This window comes from Silene latifolia, chromosome 9 (genome assembly GCF_048544455.1).
Source record: "Silene latifolia isolate original U9 population chromosome 9, ASM4854445v1, whole genome shotgun sequence".
Taxonomy (NCBI): domain Eukaryota; kingdom Viridiplantae; phylum Streptophyta; class Magnoliopsida; order Caryophyllales; family Caryophyllaceae; genus Silene; species Silene latifolia.
In genome coordinates, this window is record NC_133534.1 from 31,005,716 (window position 1) to 31,023,953 (window position 18,238).

Sequence of the window (18,238 nt, forward strand, 5' to 3'; positions counted from 1 at the left end):
CAAAAAAATTGAAAAATTTGGAAAAATTCAAAAAATTGCACGTTTATTTTAGCATATAGGTCGAGTCGGAACGGTAGTATTTCAATGATGACATTGCATTTGTATCTGTTTTTGCCTAAGCCTTGCTAATTGACATGTTATTGGTAGAATCGTTTATGCATATCTACGAGTTTTCGTTAATATATTTGCTGAGCTTGAGACTTGACTTAGAATTTTGGCAAGCTACATCATATTTTCTGAGTTTTAGAGCTTATAACTGGTGACATTCATGACCAATTTATCTAGGAATGTGAGTAGTTACTCCTTATGAGACATGTTACATTAATATGCATAAGTATGAACTTGATCTGCTTAATACCTGTATGCATTCGGTTTGTAGTTTGTTGACACATGTGGTAGAGGTTTTCCTTTATTCATTTTGCCCATAAGCTCCACACTGCCAAAAATAGCCTTTTTGTCCCATTACTACATCCTACATTTAGCCTGCCTTGTCAAGCTAGTAGTTTAGTTGTAGGGATTGTTACTTCGTTTTTGGTGGTATTTGCTCGACTGAGATGTTGTTGGGAGAATGAAAAGAAAGGAAAGAAAGAAAAAGAATTGAAAAAGTTGAAAAGAAAAGAGATGGAAAATGATTCGAAAAAAAAAGAAAAAAGAGTTTTGTACTGTAGAGGCAGTCGATCGACTGCCCAATTTGGTCGATCGACTGGTGTCCGAGAAAAGAAAGAAAATCAATTCGCATAATTCAAGCCTTTATCTTATGGAGATTTTTGCTCCCATGTTGCATTACTATCTTAGGGGGAGTTGGTTGATTACTATTATTTTGGAGATTGTGAGATTTGTGCTTTCTAATAGCACCGTTTCTATTAATTATGAGCAAGAAGTTGGATGTTGCCACATGGTTCCGTTTTGGTACTAGCTTGATCACCTGTACCTCCACTTTTCCATAAATGTTTTGCCTCTTCTTACCCATACCTCACATATCCATATATACCTCGGCATGTGTCATGGTCATTTGTTGGTTGGAATGCATATGTACGGTTGTCGAGATCATTTTCATATTAGGTTGCAGGCATGTTCTTATAGGTCGTAGTTAGGTGACAGTCCTTACAAAATTACTTCTTTCTATCTTTTACATATATTCACCTGTGCTTATGTGTGATATGAGCGACCCGTGAGAGTCCGATTTGATAAGTCTCTATAGTTGACGGTTCAGCAGTTCTTAACGACTACATAACTCGTTTGCACGATTCACATTGCTAATTGATTGTTAGTTGTTGCATTAAATTGGTTTAGGCTTTACAGTTGCAATTCGCTCTGAGATTGAACTCGTTCCAATAGGTCAATAGATCGAGTCTAGTTCATGCTTGGGGACAAGAAAGGGTTTTTGTGACACCCTCATTTATTGAGGAAAAGTAAACACGTAATTCTAGAATAAAACTGCATGGATATGTTTGTAATAGGTTCATTTGGGTAAAAACCTGTAATTTTTAAAACCTGAACCTGTTATAAAAATATCCAAATGGGAAGGTGTCATACATGCAAGGTCCAAAATAAATCTCATGAATGAAACATCGCTAAAGTCGCGAAACAAAGTTATACAACCCAAATATGAGAAAGGGAGACATATGTCCCTAAAATGTATGTGACATAAAAAGTGTATAAGGGTCACAATAAAATAAAACCAATCTAGGTTCCAAGGTTACTTTGCTCGCTAGCTCGTCCATGTACCCCATATATGCATCACCTACCTGTCAATCGCATTTTATACAAATACGAAAGCCACAGTCAGTGGGGAGTAACTCCGAGTTCTCCCAGCCACGAAATGTCATAATTAATATAACATGTAAACATAAGAATATGAATATGAATAGCACATAGCCTTACCATATCAATGCTAGACAATCGTGCTTATCATGTGAACAACAATATAACAACACATAGTGCTAGCATGTGAATACTAGACCGACTCATAGTACACTACCATGTGAATCACATAACACACAGGAATCCAAACTCTATCAACCATAGCCGGCTTGCATCTCACCTTCTATGATTCATAGAATCATCAAACAAGAAAGGGCAATATATCAAAGACAGGCATAAGTTCTTAGCACGGTCAATAGTCACTTTGTAACTCTAGTCTATACCACGAGGTAGGGAAGGTAATCGAACCGGTATCCTGGCTCAGAGGTTCTATAAAAACATGGCCAAGACACAACACAACCCTAGTCATAAATCTGCGCAGACCTAGACATGCGGATACACACCACCGCACCCAAGACCCACAATTTTATAAAACCATGTGAGTACCCTAAGGAGTCCACCAAAGGGTTGGCTAGTACTTAAGCTGACCACTTACTCTCAAAATAAGTAACGAGGTCATGCCCCAACTTGGATATAAACCCACCAAGTCAGGAACACAAAGGCTATTGAGCAGTGAACATACACTCGTCAAAGACTATAAAGACCTATCTATGACAAACACAACAATACCATACGTATAAGCAGCTGGCCAACAACACAATCCTCAATATTAATGGTACTCATAACCTTTATATATTCAATTACCCAAATTGTAAGAATGAGAAACCAACCTGCAAGAAGTATTCAAAACTAGTTTCATTTCAAGCAATATTAACAATATTAAAGGTTTCAGGGAATCTAGGGCCGTTTTTACAATATAAGAAACCATTCAAATCAACCAACAACACATGTGAAATGAAAACATAATAAATGGCCTAAAACAAGAATAAGGCCGATTATCCAATTCACACAATATTTTCATCCAACCGAATTTTTACCCGCAACCCCAGCCCTGCGACAGGTACGGGTTCAATCGCGGCTGACCAATCACACAATTGACTGACATCGATTCAGTCAAAGGGACTAAGGGCTCAGTTTTCGGCATAATCATCCAAACATTGCAATTATCGCTATAAAATTTATTTCAGGCCTATTCATTACAATTTCATATCATAACCTATCCTAACATGTGCGAACTACCAATATAAGCATGAATTTACCATCAACATTGTATTTACTACTAACTTTATTCATTACAAAAGATTACCCATATGTTACTTATACTTAATATACAATTAATAAACCCGAAACGACGAACAACGCATGAAAAATCGTGAAAACAAACAACGGGCCGACCCGGGCCAACCCAGGGCTGCCGTGGGCCTGCACGGGCCTGTCGGGCCTGTCGGGCCAACTGGGCCGCCACCCCAATTCCTCCGTTTCTCCGTTTTTGTTCATTTTAACATCGTTTTAAGCATCAATTAATCATTCCCATTTCATTTCCATACTAATATGTGAGCTTAAACTTACAAAAGACATGAATTTAACCCATATTTTCATGTGAAATAAACCACTCAATTAACATTCACAAAATCATACAAAAAGCAAAGAATGTGACATTTATTCGTCGAGTAACTCGAAATATGTTACCTTACGCTAGCCAAGAGACAAGTAATAACTTGAGAAAGCTTCTAAAACCCAAAATTACTCTTCATCTTCAACCACATATGAGTCACCTAAAATAATTATGTGAAAGGACGATATTAACGAATTATCTTTATATAAAATATGAGACGGAAATTAATTATTTCAAATAAACCAAACTTGCCCCAAGAGATTTATAACCATGACTAGCCCAAGTTACTAAATTTAGCTAGCCCATAAAACAGTCCTCCATCAGTATATAACCGCCTGCTCAGTCGCGTCAAAACAGTCCCAAACCCTATACTAAAACGCCCCAAAACAGGGCTCACAAAACCCCCTGTCGCGGTTCCAAACTGAAAATCCATCGTCATTTCAACATACACCGTCTTAAATATACCACTTACTAGCTAGCATCCCAAAACAATCCCTACATATCAGTATACACCGTCTCAATCATCTCCACATATTAGTATACACCGTCTCAACTATACAACTGACTAATTAACATCCATAAGGATACCTATATATAATTATACACCGTCTTAAATAAATAAAGCTGAAAGTATAAATTGGGTTTGTAAAAATACATGACGAAAATGAATGTTACTTACATCGGAATGACGAGAACGACGAAAGGAGCGCTATGGAACAAAAATAGTTGAAAACGGATAAGGAACGAAGCACCGACGTCGATTAACAGATCAAATTACAAAGAAAAGTACGAAAAGGAAGGAAAAAGAAGGAAGAAGAAGGAAAGAGAGAGACGTGAGGGAGTGAAATGAGACAGCAGCCTGCTAGCCTGCTATTTATTATACGTACGTTTCTTCGTCGTTAAGAAACTTCGCTCGTTTTTAAAATCTCTCGAGTTAATAAAATCGGTTTTAGTAAAAGTTTCAGTAATAAAACGGAATCAATAATAAATAAATTTAATGAGTGAAAATAAAATAAACTCAGCTAGTTAACGTAAATAATACAATATCAGCTTGAATCGGAATTATTAGCGATTTTTACGAAACTAACGGATATTAATAAAATTTGCTAATTTAGTGAAATAAGCTCAAAATAGCTAATTGGACGGTTTTGTTCCCAAAATCCATCTCGGGTTCACTTAAAACAACTTTCATAAGGACTCGTAAAGAAATAGAAATTATTAAATAAATAAACTCGAACTAACTTCAATAAACTCGAACTAACTTCAATAAACTCGAACTAACTTTAAATAAACTTATTAATGATTATTAAAATTAACGTATCGAATTATGATGAAATTAATTAATTAGCTAAGCATATATATATAAATCGTTAAATGATGTAATTAAATTCAAAATAGCAATTAAAAGAATTTTATCCAACTTAATAAAATACGGGGTGTTACAATCACCCCATCTTTTAAAAAGTTTCGTCCTCGAAACTTGAAAGTAGAAATGAAAGGTTATGAAAATAAAACTGGAATTGGAATCGGTAACTAAAACATTTAAAAGGTCACTTATCGTAAGAATCAAAATTCTTTCAAAAGTTTCAAATAAAATTTTCCGACAGAACCAGATTCTCATCAAAGGAACGGAAGTGCTCTCGTTGCGCATTCAAGAACATCACATTCCAAATCAAAGATAAGGTCAAAAAGCAAATCATTTGTATAAATCGAAAATCAAAATACTTTCGAAAACATTAATGAAGAGTTTTCAAAAGTATAAGTCTCATTCATGGAACGAAATTGCCCTTGTCGTGCACACAAGAGCGCTAACTTTCCATGTCAAAGACAGATTTAAAATAAAAATCATTCGCCGATAAGCGCAGGGCAAGTTATTAGACGCCTTTAATAACGAGTCCTAACATCCCATCAACGTTAAAACCAAATGAAAATGGCAATCCATTCAAATTTTTTTTTTCGCAAAAGCCAAATGAAAATTAAGGGATTCATGGTTAAACTCAAAAAGGAGTCAAGTTCGTGAAAATATAACATTAAATTTTGACAAAGAATCATAAACAAATCAAAGTTAGTTAGAATTTGAACAAAATTTAAAAGCAACTCGGGTTTAACAATCAAAATTTAGGATAAAGGAGTCGATGCTCAAAGATCAAAATGGGAACTAAATTAAATTTTCATTTTCAAACCTTTAAAATGGGTAAGGTTTTGCTAAAGTATCATAAACTTTTAACAACGAATCAAAACTGGTAGCTTGAAATGTTTAGAAATTTCACGAAGTGAAAAGTAACTTAGATAGCATAAAAACAAAGTATGTTAAGAGAGCTCAAACTTAACCAACAAGAGAGCTATAATGACTTTCATAGGGTAAAAATTGAAGTCAAAATTACAGGTATGTCAAAGATAGAGTTTCACAAGATACAAGTGTCAAACTTAAAGGAGGAGCAAGATGAAGCGAGGACTAAATGAGGTATGAACGGTAACGCTTATGAACGAGGAGAAAGGGAAATTAGACAACAAGGAGACGCCAGACACTCTTATCTCAAACAACAACATCACTCAAAACGGTTCCAAAAACTTTCTAACAACAAAACTCATAACCACATCACTCCCAAGGGTATCCTCAACCGCTTATGTTACCTCATCCTATTCTATTCCCTGAAACAAGGTACTCCACTATAAGTGTGATCTCATCTTTCCAAATCCTCAAACATCCAGAAACAACTTTCACAAGCCTAAGGTCAAGGCTTCCAACAAAGCTATATTCGTATCCAACTAGTGTCAACTATGGGTTTCTCAACAAGGTAAACCTTCAATCAAGAATCCCAATACCAAGCTCTAAACTCCAAGAGAAGGTTCCTTAAATATTCCACAAGGTTCTCATTTCAAAACAAGGTAGTATCATATCAACCCCAAAATCTGAAAAATCAATAGGATCTCAAGTTTCTCTACCCTTTTACTTATTAAGGATTCCCAAAAGCGGAACTACACCCAGCTACAACATCATCCCATCATCTCAAGTACTCAATGCGACCTCAAGGTCTATAAAACTATAGGGTTAACAAATTCTTCTCAATAATAAGTCTCTCTCAACTCAAGAACTCTCAAGAGCCAACTAATACCAAATCACATCACCAATACATTATGGTCATCAACATCCCAAGGAGTATTCTTTCAAATTTGACATCCTAAAACTTACTTACCATCAAATTCCCAAGAAACAAGGTCTTAATTGTAACAACACTTTATCACCCCAAAGTTCCTAAAGCCATAAATTGAAACTATGTTCTTTAACCTAACGATTGGTGTCAACCATACCGTTACCCTTTCTAGTTATTAAAACAAGTGCTAAAACTTCCCAATAATGTAGCTTACTCTCACTCTCATACCATACCTCAAGTAGTAATCAATATCACTCACTAAAACCAACTAATAATCCCACATTTAACATTTCTCCCACGGTAACTTATACATTATCAAACCCTCATATCCAAAGTGATTATGAAAGCCAATCACAAACTCGACTACTTAGTCAATCCTATATCCTCAAATCCACCATTCAGTTTCATCCATTTTAAGTCAAGCCCTAAGCACTAGTATCCCCAAACATAAACAACAATGCCATGTTCCATAACCTTAGTAACCAATGCAACTCACACTTGACACACAAAATCCCCCAATCCAACGTACTCACTTTATCAAGGATCTAGGTATAAGAATTACTAAGTATGTCTCATCGCCTTACCTAAGTCTTTCCAACATCAAATCCTTTCAAAACCAGGAAAGGGTCAGACACAAACAATCTCCTCAAAAGTCAAATTTTCCAACCAAGGTCAACATTCCTCAAAAGAAAGAGTACTATCAAATGGCGTTAAGGGAGGATAAGCAAGGAACAAAGGACAAGTTAGGAGTACAAGAGTAGCTCTTAAAGTAAAACAGAAGGGAGTTTAGAAGGAGGATAAGCACCAAGAGATTAAGAATAAGGCGAGATACAAAAGGAACGAGAAGCATCTTCAAGGAAGTAGAAGCATTCTTCAAAGGTTGAACAAATCTTCAATCCTCAGCAATAGGCACTAAATCTTGATCTTCGTAAAATATAAGTGTCCTTTCAATGGAACGGAGATACTCTTGGCGATCACTCAAGAACATCAATATTCCAATTCAAAGACATAAAAATACATTTTTACGCCAACAAATGATAAAACTAATTATCAGACGTCTCCAATAAAAAGCTTTAACACTAATTGACGTTAAAACCAGTGAAAAACATTAAAATATTTTCAAAACCTTGAGTTCAAAATTTTTTTTATAATAAGGGTAATAACTCCATTAGCTATAGATAAGCTCACGGTCATTGATCCAAGAACGCAACAATTATTAAATGACAATCAACAAACAGGTTAGTACCTAACAAAGAGCAAACACAAAGAGACTACAACATAAGGTCCTAAGTCTACCCATCCTACCCATCTCTCAAGTTTATTATTGTAAGGTCGAGTTATTTATATTGGGATGCACAAACGTGCGTCGGGAGCAAATATGCTCTGATACCAACTGTGACACCCTCATTTATTGCGGAAAAGTAAACACGTAATTCTAGAATAAAACTTCATGGATATGTTTGTAATAGGTTCATTTGGGTAAAAACGTGTAATTTTTAAAACCTGAACCTGTTATAAAAATATCCAAATGGGAAGGTGTCATACATGCAAGGTCCAAAATAAATCTCATGAATGAAACATCGCTAAAGTCGCGAAACAAAGTTATACAACCCAAATATGAGAAAGGGAGACATATGTCCCTAAAATGTATGTGACATAAAAAGTGTATAAGGGTCACAATAAAATAAAACCAATCTAGGTTCCAAGGTTACTTTGCTCGCTAGCTCGTCCATGTACCCCATATATGCATCACCTACCTGTCAATCGCATTTTATACAAATACGAAAACCACAGTCAGTGGGGAGTAACTCCGAGTTCTCCCAGCCACGAAATGTCATAATTAATATAACATGTAAACATAAGAATATGAATATGAATAGCACATAGCCTTACCATATCAATGCTAGACAATCGTGCTTATCATGTGAACAACAATATAACAACACATAGTCCTAGCATGTGAATACTAGACCGACTCATAGTACACTATCATGTGAATCACATAACACACAGGAATCCAAACTCTATCAACCATAGCCGGCTTGCATCTCACCTTCTATGATTCATAGAATCATCAAACAAGAAAGGGCAATATATCAAAGACAGGCATAATTTCTTAGCACGGTCAATAGTCACTTTGTAACTCGAGTCTATACCACGAGGTAGGGAAGGTAATCAAACCGGTATCCTGGCTCAGAGGTTCTATAAAAACATGGCCAAGACACAACACAACCCTAATCCTAAATCTGCGCAGACCTAGACATGCGGATACACACCACCGCACCCAAGACCCACAATTTTATAAAACCATGTGAGTACCCTAAGGAGTTCACCAAAGGGTTGTCTAGTACTTAAGCTGACCACTTACTCTCAAAATAAGTAACGAGGTCATGCCCCCACTTGGATATAAACCCACCAAGTCAGGAACACAAAGGCTATTGAGCAGTGAACATACACTCGTCAAAGACTATAAAGACCTATCTATGACAAACACAACAATACCATACATATAAGCACCTGGCCAACAACACAATCCTCAATATTAATGGTACTCATAACCTTTATATATTCAATTACCCAAATTGTAAGAATGAGAAATCAACCTGCAAGAAGTATTCAAAACTAGTTCCATTTCAAGCAATATTAACAATATTAAAGGTTTCAGGGAATCTAGGGCCGTTTTTACAATATAAGAAACCATTCAAATCAATCAACAACACATGTGAAATGAAAACATAATAAATGGCCTAAAACAAGAATAAGGCCGATTATCCAATTCACACAATATTTTCATCCAACCGAATTTTTACCCGCAACCCCAGCCCTGCGACAGGTACGAGTTCAATCGCGGCTGACCAATCACACAATTGACTGACATCGATTCAGTCAAAGGGACTAAGGGCTCAGTTTTCGGCATAATCATCCAAACATTGCAATTATCGCTATAAAATTTATTTCAGGCCTATTCATTACAATTTCATATCATAACCTATCCTAACATGTGCGAACTACCAATATAAGCATGAATTTACCATCAACATTGTATTTACTACTAACTTTATTCATTTCAAAAGATTACCCATATGTTACTTATACTAAATATAACATTAATAAACCCGAAACGACGAACAACGCATGAAAAATCGTGAAAATAAAAAACGGGCCGACCCAGGGCTGCCGTGGGCCTGCACGGGCCTGCCGGGCCACCTGGGCCGCCACCCCAATTTCTCCGTTTCTCCGTTTTTGTTCATTTTAACATCGTTTTAAGCATCAATTAATCATTCCCATTTTATTTCCATACTAATATGTGAACTTAAACTTACAAAAGACATGAATTTAACCCATATTTTCATGTGAAATAAACCACTCAATTAACATTCACAAAATCATACAAAAAGCAAAGAATGTGACATTTATTCGTCGAGTAACTCGAAATATGTTACGTTACGCTAGCAAAGAGACAAGTAATAACTTGAGAAAGCTTCTAAAACCCAAAATTACTCTTCATCTTCAACCACATATGAGTCATCTAAAATAATTATGTGAAAGGACGATATTAACGAATTATCTTTATATAAAATATGAGACGGAAATTAATTATTTCAAATAAACCCAACTTACCCCAAGAGATTTATAACCATGACTAGCCCAAATTACTAAAATTAGCTAGCCCATAAAACAGTCCTCCATCAGTATATAACCGCCTGCTCAGTCACGTCAAAACAGTCCCAAACCCTATACTAAAACGCCCCAAAACAGGGCTCACAAAACCCCCTGTCGCGGTTCCAAACTGAAACCCCATCGTCATTTCAGCATACACCGTCTTAAATATACCACTTACTAGCTAGCATCCTAAAACAATCCCTACATATCAGTATACACCGTCTCAATCATCTCCACATATTAGTATACACCGTCTCAACTATACAACTGACTAATTAACATCCATAAGGATCCCTATATATAATTATACACCGTCTTAAATAAATAAAGCTGAAAGTATAAATTGGGTTTGTAAAAATACATGACGAAAATGAATGTTACTTACATCGGAATGACGAGAACGACGAAAGGAGTGCTATGGAACAAAAATAGTTGAAAACGGATAAGGAACGAAGCACCGACGTCGATTAACAGATCAAATTACAAAGAAATGTACGAAAAGGAAGGAAAAAGAAGGAAAGAGAGAGACGTGAGGGAGTGAAATGAGACAGCAGCCTGCCAGCCTGCTATTTATTATACGTACGTTTCTTCGTCGTTAAGAGACTTCGCTCGTTTTTAAAATCGTCTCGAGTTAATAAAATCGGTTTTAGTAAAAGTTTCAGTAATAAAACGGAATCAATAATAAATAAATTTAATGAGTGAAAATAAAATAAACTCAGCTAGTTAACGTAAATAATACAATATCAGCTTGAATCGGAATTATTAGCGATTTTTACGAAACTAACGGTTATTAATAAAAATTGCTAATTTAGTGAATAAGCTCAAAATAGCTAATTGGACGGTTTTGTTCCCAAAATCCATCTCGGGTTCACTTAAAACAACTTTCATAAGGACTCGTAAAGAAACAAAAATTATTAAATTAATAAACTCGAACTAACTTCAATAAACTCGAACTAACTTCAATAAACTCGAACTTACTTTAAATAAACTTATTAATGGTTATTAAAATTAACGTATCGAGTTATAATGAAATTAATTAATTAGCTAAGCATATATATATAAATCGTTAAATGATGTAATTAAATTCAAAATAACAATTAAAAGAATTTTATCCAACTTAATAAAATACGGGTGATGTGACCATAATTAGCGCATATTTAGCCCCCGAATTAGCCTTGTTCCCATGCTTTTTAGTGCCTATTTGGGTCATTTCTTGTCTTTAGTTCTTTGTTTTGCATATTCTTTGAGATTTTGATCCCTAGGTAGGAAAGGAGTAAGAATCTTGCATTTTCATGGCAAAACGAGGCTAAATTGATTGTATTCAATGACCAAGCATCAAGAAGAGACAAGACTAGAAGGCCTTTATACATATCATAGTAGAAGAACAATGTTGAGAAATGATCCTTGCGTCCCCAAGGAAATCCCCAAGGAATTTATGAAGAAAAGGGAAGAAAAGAAGAAGAATTGACGCTGACCAACAATCCGAACGGATTGCAGACAATCCGCCCGTCCAGCCAAAACAATCCGAGCGTCCCTCCTTGGAATCCGCTCGGATTCCTCCTCAACAATCCGAGCGTCCCTCTCCTGAATCCGCTCGGATTGCACCGCCCAAATCCGGCCGTCCCGACTCTAATCCGCCCGGATTCCTGCACAGCACGGATTTCATTCTTCAAGCTACGAAAAGAGAAGCCCTTCTCTCAGAAAATACCGGGTCCTCCTTGCTCAACTTAAAGAGTGTAATTACTAGTTTAGCCCTTAGTTAACCCTAATGCATCCTCCCTAATTTTCACTATAAATACCCCATTAGTGTAATTAGAGGAGCATGTTCTTCTTATCAATATTTAGAGTAGTTAATATCAATCAAATCTCTCTTCAATATTGTAATCAAGTATTAATCAAGTTTTAATCCAAGTTTTAGTTCTTTAATCTCTCTCTTGTTCTTCCTCTATTTTGGGTAATTAGAAGATTATTGGGTTTATTGGGAGATTGACAACCTTCCATCAATCATCAAGTTCTTCTATTATTCTTTGCATTATTATTTTGGAATCATTAGTAGGTATAATCTCTTAATCCCTTTTTAATTATTGCTAATTACTTTCATTTATTCATCATGTTTCATATTGTTGGTATGATTGACAACCTTGCTAGCATGATCAACATGATAATGAGTGAGTAGTCTCTTAGCTAGGGTTTAATGGGTGATTAGGGGAAACCATCATGGGATGATTCATGCTTAAATCAATATGCTTTCATATCTTATTTGCTTGCTTGTTTTGATCTTAATACATGCACATGTTATATTTGATGAAATGCTAAGCCTATGAATCCTTGCATTTATTATCATCTCCTATCCTTTCAACAAGACTTGTAAGACATAACCCAACTCGAGTCTTGTTAGACCATGCATGTGTTGAGTAGGAAAGATTAAGTCGACTTGTAGGTGTTGTACAATCTAATTGATTCGGCTCCGGGACCCAAACTTTCCTAGGATTGTAAGATATAACCCAACTCAATCCATCACAACAATAATTGCTTGCTTATAATTTGAGAACATGTTTGTATGATCATATCCCATGATTCCCCTATGATTCCATGACACCCTAGTGCCTTTAATCAATTGTCTACACCCCTTATTTTATTCATCTTGCTAGTTTATTTTCATTGTTATCTTAGTTTAGTGACCTTCTACACCAACCCAATTTGTGACACCCCTAGACACTACTAGTTACAATAGAATTCTCATTTCAATACCCGTCCCTTGGGATCCGACCTTTACTTGCCTCTTTACTAATTGTAGAGTTGTTTGTGAAGTATAAATTGTGTTTTGTATCGACCATTGACCAACGACCACATATACTTAATTGTGAACACGAAATGGCCTCGATCAAAAAAATGGCGCCATTGCCGGGGACGGTGTTTAATTGATTTAAGATTTCTTTTTATTGCTATTAGTTGTGTCTTTCTTCACCTTGGGGAAGTAAAACTCCTCAAGGTTTGTTCTAATTGTTTTTGAGTTGTTTGATATTTTGCATGTCTAGAAGGTTACAAGGTGATTTGTTACCTTTTGACCGTGAAATCGAAAGAACCTTGACGAATAATAGGAGACTTGTTATGAGGAATTTGAGAGGTGTTGGTGAAGTTGTTCAACCCACTAGTGAGTTTGTCAATCCTTTTGCAATAGAAGGAGAAGAGAACCCATTAAACAATACCACACAAAATCCACCTACAATGCCTAAATTCTCGTCACACTCTATACCCACCGAGGAGAATCTACCAAATGGTACTCCTACACCACAACATCTAACCGGAAATTTTATTGCCAAGTCCGCCTTCATCCAATTAGTTGAGAGGAGCCAATTTGGGGGATGCCTAGTGAAGACCCTCATTCTCATATGGAAACCTTTTGCGACTATTGTGATGCTATCTCTCAAACGGGCGTGACTCAAGACCAAATTAGATGGGTCTTATTTCCTTTTTCCTTAATCGGCACCGCAAAGCAATGGTTGAAGGGCCTTGATAAGGCCACCCTTGGAATAGATTCTTGGAAGAAGTTAGCTCTAGCTTTCTACAAAAAATTCTACCCACCGGAAAAGACTAACATGCTAAGAGCTCAAATTACGGGTTTTAAGCAAAGGGATGAAGAATCTTAGTATGAAGCTTGGGAGCGGTTCAAGGGTATTTGTCGCTCATGTCCTCACCATGGACTTAGCGAATGGTTTTTGGTACAACAATTTTGGAATGGTTTATATGAAGATTCTAGGAACATTCTCAATATGGGATCAAATGGAATGTTCACCGAAGTTGATGACAATCAAACATGGAACAAGATTGAGGAAATGGCGGTCCATAATTCACAATATAGTAGACCTCGCAAGGCTACTAGAGGAGGAAAGTATGAAGTGGACTCCGTTACTCAATTGGGTGCTCAACTTAGTGCTCACATTGACACAATCAACTTGAAGTTTGAACAAGCTATGGCTAGACTTGAGGAAAACTCAAAATCATCAAAGCATCATGTCAATGCCATGACGGCATCCTCATCAATCCCAAGTAGGATATGTGAGAATTGTGGAACTTTGGGTCATGACCCAAGTGAGTGTAGGGGAACAACCGAACAAGTTAATGCTTTCCAAGCTTACAAAAGTGGTACCCCTTATTCAAATTTTTACAATGAAAACACCAAGTTCCATCCAAATCTCTCATACAAAAGCCAAAATGTTCAAAACCCTCAAACAACATACACTCCACCACCCATGAGAAACCAAAATCAAAGACCCTTTTACAATCAAAACCAAGGTTACCAAAATCAATACAATCACCAAAATGACCAAGGTTTCGATGTCCAAAAAGCGGTCCTCCAAATGCAAAAGAATCAACAAGAATTTTTCACTCAAATGCAAAAAGATAGCCAAGCAAAAGACACCACCATCAACTACTGTAATACCCGCCCTTTTAGGGATCCTTTGACCAGCGTTGACTGTCCTTGGGAGCGGGAGTAACCTTAGGGAAGTATGCCAAAACCATCGTGGGGTGCGTATTAAGAGTGGTACTCGATGGAGTAGAGGTTACTCGATCGAGTAGCTAGGGTACTCGATCGAGTAGGGGGCCACTCGATCGAGTAGGATGGGTACTCGATCGAGTGCCTGGTTTGCAGCGAGGGTTTTATATCGCGTTTTGTTAAATCCGCAAATCACTTCCGCCACTTTCCTCCTACCCTTCAGTCGCCTCTTTCCCTTCCCTTCACTTCACCTCAAAACCTCCATGGAAGCCTGTGTGAAGATCCTTGTGCCTTAGGAGAGCTCTCTTGAGTCGGGTAGCGGTGTTTTGCCTTGTCTCTCCCTATAGGTATGTCACAATCATCATTCGTGTCCTTATCTCTATAGTTATGGTTTGCTTGTTAGTAATAGATATTTGTATGGTGGCTATAGGCGTTGCTTGATCGCTGGACGTATTATCTGTCGACATGGATTGGTTGCGGTTGCTTAAAGGTAGGTTCGCCTACTCAGTTTCTGTAGATGGTCTAGTGTGTCGGTCGTTGTGGTAGTATTGTGGTTGTTTGATACAGTAATTGTGTGTCTTGTGATTGTGGTTGTGATGGCTATTGATGGTTCTCGAGATGCGTTCTCGGCTGAGTGGGGTCACTTGCGGGAGTGACTTCACGCCCTAGTTTCGCCCTTCGTGGAACCCGCCACGGGAGGGGATGCGCACATTAATGGGACAGGGTTATCGCTCGGTATGATGAGCGGGGCTTAGGTGGGAACGGCTGCGGTCCTCCACTGGCAGGGCTGGTCCAGTGGACAGTCGGTGACAGAGTTGGTTGGAGTATTGTGATTGCGGTTGGGACTGATGTCATTGTTTGTATTGTTGATTGTAGTTGCCATTGTCTTATCTCAGTACTGACCTTGTTTGGTTGTTTGTTTGTTATGTGTCTGTCGTGATCCCTTATGGTGAGCAGTCGGTCTTAGCAGGTGTTGATGTTGTGGATAGCTGGAGTCCGGGCAGGGATGAGTCTTCACGAGATATGATGGTCATAGAGAGTAGTCTTTGAGTTGTACCTTGTATTGTATTTTGGTTTGAATCACTTGTAATATAACTTAATAGTTCTTTTATTGAAGCTTGATAACTACTTTCCTCGGGTAACCGAGATGGTAACGCCCTTATATGCTAAGGAAGGCCTAGTTAAGGCTCCTCTGGATATGGGGGTGTTACAAAGTGGTATCAGAGCGACGATTTTGGAACCTGTAACCAATGAACATAATGAACGTAGAGAGAGTCTAATAAAATGAACCTGGTGTATGTGTAATGGGAGCCCCGGCTGATGCTAGATTTTGGGTGAGTAGGCGCCCTCATTTCAAAATCTTGGCCCCATGACACTTAAGCCAGTCACATGGGATGGGAATGTGGAGTCCGTATGTCTATGTGTGCTATGTATGTTAATTGTGCCGGAGCTACCTCCGGTTAAGTCTCTGTTAGAATTAATAGGGGTGTGTTAGCAATATATCAGGCCGTGTATGGTAATTGTCGATGAGACTAGTGAGGTTTTGAATGATTAGTGAGCTTATATGATAGCTATGAGTATGTGACGAAATTATACGTCATGGAGATGCGTGAAAGTGTGAAATCGAATGTGTAATACGAATAGTGAACACGTAGGTGTTTGCCATAAAATTTATGATGATGAAAGTTGTAAGTGAGGTTATAGATCCTACCACGATGACTATAATGATAATTATAGTATAGACGAGTAATAATCCGAACCATGGAATATGGTAATGTGTATATGCTTTGCTATTTAGTTGAAATTTTTCCGCTGCAATATTTGATTTAGGTAAGATGAATTGCTTATGATAGAATGTGAAACGTGGTAGATTAATTTGTTTTGAAAAGTATGCCTTTGTGTAATACGTGAAAGAATGAACTAATATTAATTTAAATGTTTCAATTTGGTAGTAATATATATAAAGTAAGCTTAAATGTAATACGATGACGTGATTATGTTTATGGAAGATTCCGTAGCAGGTAAACCGAGTAGGGTAATGGGTGTAGTGTAAGTGGAATAAACTCCATTTGTTTGACAATATGGTAGGCTTTGTTAATAATAGTAATGCATGAATGAACTTGATAATGAGTGCCGAATTCCAAACTTAGTTGGAATCGACACGCGGTGTTGTTTTTGCAGGAATCTTCAGGTTACTTCGTACTTAATCGAGTACCTAACTATACTTGACCGAGTGCAAGTGCGTACTAGACCGAGTAGACCTCACTCGATCTAGTTAGGAGGCTATAACGTCGGAATGTGGGAAAATTCCTACAGATACTCGACGATTTAGCTCCTACTCGATCGAGTAGGGTGTTACTCGATCGAGTACCCAAGGCACTCGATCGAGTAGGTTACTGTGCAGTAATTCCTACGGGTTTTCTTAAAACCTTCCTCTTTCTATTTCTTCCTCTTATTTCTCTATAATTCGACACTTAACCTACTTCCAATTCCATATTTCCTCTCAAATCCTCTCTTTCTCTTGGGTTAGTAGTGAATCTTGGGGTTGATTTCTTAGCTTAATTTCGTTTCTCCACTTTGTTCATCAATCAAGGTATGCTATTCTTCCTTATGTACATGGTTTAATGCTTTGAAGGTGTTAAAATAATGAGATAATCTGAAATTTTCGATTTACATGAGTAAGTAGTTGCTTTTGATAGTTGAAATATGATTCACATGCCTCCTTTCCATGTTTGTTGGTGACTAATTGCTGTAAATTAGATGAGAAATTGCAAATTTGAAACCGAAATTTCTAGGGTTTCCAAAAAAAATTGAGATTGATTTTTGGTTGTTTTACAATGGTTAGATGGTAGAATTGAGCCTTAAGTATTGATTATGTCATGTTGAAGGATAGATTTTGATGATTTTACCCTTAGTAAGTGGCCTTAAAACTCCGTCTTAAAAGTGCCTCAAATGGAAATTCGTGAGTGATAATTGGAAAATTTATGTTGTAATTGACAGTATAAGCATGAGTTGAACTTCAAATATGACAATGGAACGATATTTGATGAAAATATGCCCAAATTGTTACAGCTGTAAAGATCGTCTGAAAATTTTAATTGAGTTGCTAGACATAATATGAAGGTCATAACGATATGTTATAAGTTATTCTTGTTCATGAACTAGTAAGACTGCTTCACATGTGTTTAACAGCGTACTTAGAATGAGTTTAGAATCATACTAGGATGTCCAAAATTGTTGAGTATATATATAGTCACCATGATAATTTCTTTCACAACTATGGCTTGCAAGTAGTAGTAAGCTGAACTTGTATGTCAAAATTGGAAACTGTTGACGAATGTGTGTACATAATGTGACATTCAAGGTTAGTAGCATGAAGTATGTACCTCACATGTCAAATTGTTGGTGAAGTTGAGTACTTAGCTGAATATGTTGAATTCAAATTACATGAAGTATATGCTTGCATGTTTATACAAATTGTTTGAACATATGTCTTAAACAGATGCGGAGACTAAACCTTGGACTCCGCCAAAGTAAGAGGGG

The 18,238-nt window shown here is 37.0% G+C and overlaps 1 non-coding gene across 1 annotated transcript; it reads right to left on the reverse strand.

The window, feature by feature from the left end:
• Nucleotides 1-13,796: 13,796 nt before the first annotated feature.
• On the reverse strand, nt 13,797-13,903 carry LOC141604375 (small nucleolar RNA R71). The gene has a single exon (XR_012526077.1). It is a non-coding gene; the product is annotated as a small nucleolar RNA R71 (small nucleolar RNA).
• Nucleotides 13,904-18,238: the final 4,335 nt, after the last annotated feature.